Source organism: Cephus cinctus, unplaced genomic scaffold (assembly GCF_000341935.2).
Source record: "Cephus cinctus unplaced genomic scaffold, Ccin1 Ccin1_scaffold0123, whole genome shotgun sequence".
Lineage (NCBI taxonomy): Eukaryota > Metazoa > Arthropoda > Insecta > Hymenoptera > Cephidae > Cephus > Cephus cinctus.
In genome coordinates this window covers 556,744-563,808 of record NW_014332857.1, presented here as the reverse complement: position 1 = coordinate 563,808, position 7,065 = coordinate 556,744, and the positions used below count along the sequence as shown (strand labels likewise).

The following is a 7,065-nucleotide window of genomic DNA, read 5'->3' as shown; positions in this document are numbered from 1 at the left end:
CCCAAAAAAAAAAAAAAAAAAAAAAAAAACAGGTAACAAACCCTCCATCCATCGATTGCCAATAATCAAACGCAGTCCCATATCTTAAGGTCTGTTTACTTGTCCAAAGGAAAAAGAGAAAATCCCTAGATTACAATCTCCAGAGTTTCACGTCACTCCTGAATGTTTCAGAGCCGAAGAAACGAATCGAAGTAGAAAACGTGAGAGAAGAAAGAAAAAAAAAGAAAAAGATAAAAGCAAGAAGAACAGATCACTCTTAATGCGTCACTCCACTTCCTCAAGCTGACAGCCCGACGGACGTGGTTCGTTTTGTTATTCAAATACTCAGATAGCCACGGTGCGTGATATCTGGAAAGATAACAGCCAGAAGCAGCCAACCGACTAGTTATTTTTGATCCGACCAAAAGTCCCTAGACACTGCATTGCAGTATACATACAATGTACAACTGGATCTACTACGTTTCTGTGCCATTGGATGGACCCAGCATCCGACCAAGTAACACCGAATGCATCTGTATCTACACAGGTAACAATGTTGACTTCTGTTTGAGAATTGGAAAGTTACTAGTCTCTTTTTCTTTCTTTTTTTTCTCTTTTTCCTTCAGCATCCAATGTACGTACATCCTGTTACACGTGGTGGAGACAAGCCACAGGAATGCGAGCCGCACATCCAGCTCTCGCATCTACGTCGTATCTCGTTTTAAGTCACAGTAGAATTTTTCTCAGTGGAGCATCGCGCGGATGTTCAGAAGGCAGAAGCGGCGTCCTCTTTTCCATCCTATCTTCTTCTTCCTCCTCTTCTTCTCTCTTTCTTTTCTCCTTGACAGTGATGGACGCCCTCGCGGTTTGCTTCTCTATCACCGACTGTACGATGGCGGCCGATCGTCCTGCTAACCAGCCAGATTGTGTGCGAGGTACATGTCAGACGTACTAACTGCCCGGTGAACCTGGGTGTGGAGTGATGTTTTATTTAGTATCAACGAATTGAAAATACTTATCATGAATATAATATATTGAAATTCTTATCTCTTACCCGTGGTCAGTCTATTCTCATGATATTCATATTGGCTACTGATAACGTATACGAACTCCTCGGATCTTTCATCTGGTAAATGCTAATCTTACGAGTGGATTTCAACTGACTTAAGGTTAGATACCCGACGGTGGCGACGCCAAGCGTCGGGACGTTGAGACTGTTGACTGTACGTGCCTAGGCATCCATTTCACTTGCTTGACTGGATAAAATCCTATTATCCCCTTTTCTCACTGCTGTTCGTCCAATCTATGCTAAAGGCAGCAAGACTCGAGATGCGGTCCATATACATGAAATTCTTATCTATGAGAAAATCCAAATTTCTTCAAATTATTCTCATCCATTGAAAAGTCCCAACATTTTTTCTCACCGTCAACGGCTCCTCTGGAAACACAAAAAAAAAGTACACGATCAGAATCAAATCACGTATTTTAGGTGTTAAATTATTTTTCTTTGTTTCAGGCAATTTCATTAAAAGGAACGACTGTCACTCCGTGGAAACGGGATATGTCAATTGGCGCTACGTAATTAGATACGTCGAACGACGCGACGTTCCTGGTACCATTACGCACTAGTCCGAAGTAGATACTGAAGACTGTAACGTGTCAGTAGCCATCTTGTAGTTATAGTGGCGATGGACGCAATGGTGGTTAATTGCATTATATCAGGAATCGTGGATCAATTAGCGGAAAGATAGCGGTGGAATAAAGGATGTAAATATATAAGGAAGGAAGATGCAGGATTATATGTGAAAGAGAGAAAAACTAAATATGTATATATATATATATATATATATAACAAGCATATGTAAGAGCACGCTGTATGGCTACTGGTCGTACGCCATTACTAATTAATATGCTCATGTGAAAGAGAGAAAAACTAAATATGTAGGTTAATTGCATTATATCAGGAATCGTGGATCAATTAGCGGAAAGATAGCGGTGGAATAAAGGATGTAAATATATAAGGAAGGAAGATGCAGGATTATATGTGAAAGAGAGAAAAACTAAATATGTATATATATATATATATATATATAACAAGCATATGTAAGAGCACGCTGTATGGCTACTGGTCGTACGCCATTACTAATTAATATGCTCGTACATTAACGTCCAAATGAGTAATTACCCGTTGCGTTAATCGGCGTAGGAAGGAACGAACGTAGAAAGGCCATCGGCCTGATCCTGTCACAGATTAGATAGCCCGAAGCATTCTGTCTTTATTAATATCATCCGATGACAGTGACAGACCCGACGTTCATTTTTAATATTTTTTTCTCATAACTTAATAGATAAGAAATTTTTTTTGTAAATTCTTGACAAAATTTAATCGTAGAATAATTTTTCTTATTTTTCACCTCTACTTATTATCAAGAGCTACGAGAATTCCCTGCGGGAGAAAAATAAGTCCTTGGTAAGAGATCGAAGAACTAGAATGACGAACGATTAACTTTGATATCTAAGGAGAAACTATTATCTGGTTTTTATTCGAGATCAGGAAATCTCGAAGGAGCAAAATGAGGTCTGCGAGAAATTCTATATTTATTTTTTTATTAAACATTAACTTAAGTATATCTACGCTCGCTGGAATTCTTCGGGTCGTATAAATTCACTGGCACGAAAATGATCTATAACGGGGTGGATCATTAATATGGGATGATCGTGATGATACGTGATATTCGTAGCTGTGTAAATAAAGTCTCGGAGATAACTAGCTCATCCCGCGAAAATGAAGCCCGTGTTAATCTACTCGGTATTATTCATGAATTAAACATACGTAAAGCAAGATGGTATCGTGGGAGACTGTTTCACGAGTCATTGTGGATTTAAAGATTTCGTAAAGCCGCGTGATCGATATATAGAAAAAAAGGTTGTCTTGAATAATTCAAATAAAACTTATATTTTATTCTATTAAATATTTCAAATTCGCCTCAGTACCCGCCGAAAATCTTGTTCAACCGTGGCCAGTGCGCTATTCAATTTTCAATACGAAACAAGCGTGACCACGGGGTACCTTGGTGGCTATGCATTCCTTGAGAGGCCTTAAAGAGAGGGCCCAAAGAGCCGCGGAGACTCGAATCGGACTCGGCACGCTAGCCGTCGTAATGACGGACGAGTAGACGTCAAGAAGTACAATACAAACACGCGGAGATTAGGGAGCTATCTAATTACAGCCATATAAATGAGCCGGTAAGGTCCAAGGGGTCTGAACCAGGTCCACGTCTCGTGTTGGTAGCCATATGTATAAGAGTATGGTATGGCATAGCTTCGGGAGTGGCGCTGTTGTTCGGGACGTTATATACGCGTATATATATATATATATATATATATATATATATATATATATATGTATAAAGCATGTAGCAATGTAGAAAGAACGAAAAGAAAGACGCAAAGCGGAGAGAGCAAAAGGGAAAAGGTAGAAATAGAGAAGCAAAGATAAAGAAATGGTTGGTAGGTAGGTAGGGGCATGACGTGGGGCCCCACCGTTCAAATGCGAAGCCCCATCTCACGAGGTGGCGCGCACGGCGTGGGGACGCGACAGCGGACTCTGCTCCTGGACCACCCAAGACGAAATTTACTATAGTTACTTACCATCTTGGATCGTTTCACTTCACAGGTTCGCCAACTGAAAACCGCGAAAAATTTATCGCGATTATTCTAGGCCTTAGTATCACCCTTCTTGACGTAACCCTAAGCCTAATGAACAGCTGCTCTCTCGATTGAAATACGGAACTGAACTAGACGAGCGCCATCTGACGGATTTTTTTAGCATCACTCTGACGGACGGTTTGTCTCGTGTGACCTGATAGATTCCTACATGTATGTGAATATTTGTTGTAAATTAATTAGAATTAGTTCTTCGTGACTGGTGAGTAATTGATTTTGGGACTTGTCTCTATTATGTTTGATTATTCGTGACTGTTACATTGTTTGTTTACCTCTTTTTTTCAGTTTGTTCTCAAACTTTATCGTCGTTCCTTCCGGCGGAAAGTGATTGCAAAATAAAATGCGTTACCGACAACGGGTATATGTGTTTCGTGTACTGTGAAAAAGACAAGACGGAATTGATTCACCCTGTCCACCGCAAGAAGTTGACTTCTTCTCTCTTCCACATCTGATACGGTATAAGAAGTGACGACTAAAGAAGAGTAACAAGAAGAGGCGTAGATCTCTATCTCTTTTTCAACATTCTCTCTCGCTCTCACTCTTTCTCTCTTTCTCTCTCCCTCACGCACAAGGCCTTTCTTCGCGGCCGACATCTACGGCCCATCAACATTCTTCGGCGAACCGTTGAATAAGTCTCTCATCGACCCAAAGGCTATTTCAGACTTGCATGATTGAGACGCCGCCACGTCCGTCGATGATTCTGCTACCATAATCTAATTTTTGTCGACTTCAGAATTTAAAAAAAAATCAATACAGCAGGTAAAATTAATTTATTTCTAATTTTTAGCACGAAATAGGTATCCAGTCGTACTGAAATCTTCAAGGACTCAAGAATCCTGATAAAGTCATGTATAAAGTCTGGAACAATATGGTGCTCCAACAGGGTATGACTAATAAAAATTTAAAAAAAGAATGAAGTGGTAAGTAAAATCGAATTCATTGCATCCTCAGTAGATCTCCTGATATTCACCAGGAAGGGTACTAGTAACCATACCTGCTAATGGTAGGCCGTCCGTTTTATTTCAGCCTACGCCAACGACTTCACTGGGATGAGCATAAGACTGTGGATGCATCATGGTGGGAGTCTATAGGATAAGCCAAGAAGATTAAGAGGATCTAAGGCCCAGCCTCGCCGGCCTCGTCGACCTCGTCCCAGCACTAGATCCGCCACCAAAGCCACATCCAAGGCGCCGCCCATTTTTTTACTTCCCAAAGATTCCACAATAGCAGAACTCAAAGGATGTCAGAGCTGTATATATATATATATATAATATACATATATATTTTTCAACAAGTATCTTTTCAACCGGACGATATCAATACCACGGAGAAGGAAGATCCAGCATAAGAGAAAGATAACAAAAGCAACCAGGGTGAGATCGATGGATCTCTGTATCTATGATCTAAGGCGACTAAAGACTGCTTGTTCATATACAAGGCTAGGTAAATAAGATCCATGTAATCTAAGCAGAAGAACTGGTGCGTCTGGAAGGAGATGACTGGATGGAAACGTAGATCCTGTAGATGAAATGGGGTACGCGCAGCTAATAAGGGTAGCTCCGAAATGTATCTATCCATCAGTTTTTTGAGGATTTCAATTTTTTTTTTTTTTTCTTTCACAGGGAGGTAATTATTTCCCTTTGTGTTTTCTGGGATGGAGTATGGACGCCATGTGGAGAGGGTGTGAGCGTCAAGAGGCACAGGGGGTGGGGCCCATATCGGGCGCATCCTGGTCTCGCTCTTAAATTAGGAAGAGCAAAATGGTGAAGGGGCCTTTTGTGTATATATTAGTATACGTACATGGGTGTATGTCTCTGTCTCTGTTTGTAGGATGACGTCGATGGTGGTTTGGCCTGGCTAGGGCGATGAGTCCATAAAACAGAGGTAGGTACCCAAGTTCGAAGCGGTGCTGAGCAACATCTGCCGACCGCCATAAGGCGACCAACCACGATCGGTATACAGAAAAGCTTATGGAGAGAGAGAGAGAGAGAGAGAGAGAGAGAGAGAGAGAGAGCGTGTGAGGACCCGAGAGAGGCAACAGAGAAATCCCTCCGGAATGGCGGATCGATCCTGCGGGAAACCAGAGAACTACGTATAACCGTTTAAGGCGCCACTCCCGGCTTCCTGGGAATCGGATGAAAACCATAACGATCCAGGGGATCGATGGTTTTGCACGATCCCGGCTACTCTTGCCAGTGCCATTCAGTTTCTTGGCACAGACTTTATGCCTTTGCCTGAAATTATTATCCTCTACGTGAGGTGATTATACTGGCAGTGCTTACCGGTCCTGTCTTCGTAATAATTTACGACGAATCGGTAAACAGGATCTTGCCGGAGAATCCTGGGAACTCGAATAGTCGATCGGATTAATGAAAGTCATAATGATTTTAAATGGTGTTGTGATAATTGTTGAGAATAATTTTATGTAAAAACTTCTTTTTTTCCTGGGTAGTAAATTTTAAATGGAATTGTTATCGTTGGAAGTTTTCCTTGATAAATTTGTCAGGTCCTTATTCTCTTTTTTTTTATACTTTCAAATTGATCCACTCCCCTTCGTCTGCTCTATCGGACGTGTCTATCGATTATAATTCAGACTGTACCTATGGAATCTTTATAATATTCTTGTATCCCGGCCGATCTTCCCCTACTCCATAGAACACATCTCCCTATGCCATAACGTATTTCTAAACCGGCCGTGGGGACCCATACTGGCTAGTTATTGCTGCAGGAGTAACCGGGGCCCTTTCTAGGCCCAGCCCTAAACCGCTGCCTTCCATAATCGTCCAGCTGACGTGGTCGAAAGATGAACACACGTAGAAATACACGTGTACACGTGAAATCAAGAAATCCACAAAGGCTAGAAAAAGGCAAAAAGAGAAGAGAGAAAAGTACAGAGTGAGTGTTGTCATGAGAAAAAGATAAAAAAAAAAGAAAGCCACTAAAACGTTCGTTTTCAATAGAGCCGACAGAAGAAAGAAAAGGTTCGCGTGACCGTGTAGTCGGCCATTTTGCAAGGCACCTCTCGATAAAATTGCCACGCCAAGTCCCCGGCAGTTCCAGTAGAAAAAGTAATGGGGCCCAACATTCGTGTCGTGTTAGCAGGGGACTGTTGAACATTAATTAAATTCCTTGTGAAAAATGACGTAAATAAAGGCCATCCAAGAGGTCTGAGCAAATACCGCTCAGTATCACGTGATACATATGATCGTTTATACAGTACAGATCAAAGATCGATACTCAAGATCGTATTGATCGTAGTGACAACATAAGGGACTCGAGGCTCGAGGATTTGCACGGTTTTCTATATCGATCTTACGATCTCGCGATCGACAATTGGCTCTTAAACAAACCTGTCAACTT

General features: G+C 41.4%; 1 long non-coding RNA gene across 1 annotated transcript; it reads right to left on the bottom strand.

The window, feature by feature from the left end:
- Positions 1-65: 65 nt before the first annotated feature.
- On the bottom strand, positions 66-3,845 carry LOC112493632. The gene is made up of 4 exons (XR_003058116.1): positions 3,631-3,845; positions 1,404-1,417; positions 1,034-1,336; positions 66-947 (listed from the first exon to the last, which is right to left on the bottom strand). It is a non-coding gene; the product is annotated as an uncharacterized LOC112493632 (long non-coding RNA).
- Between the last annotated feature and the right edge of the window lie 3,220 nt (positions 3,846-7,065).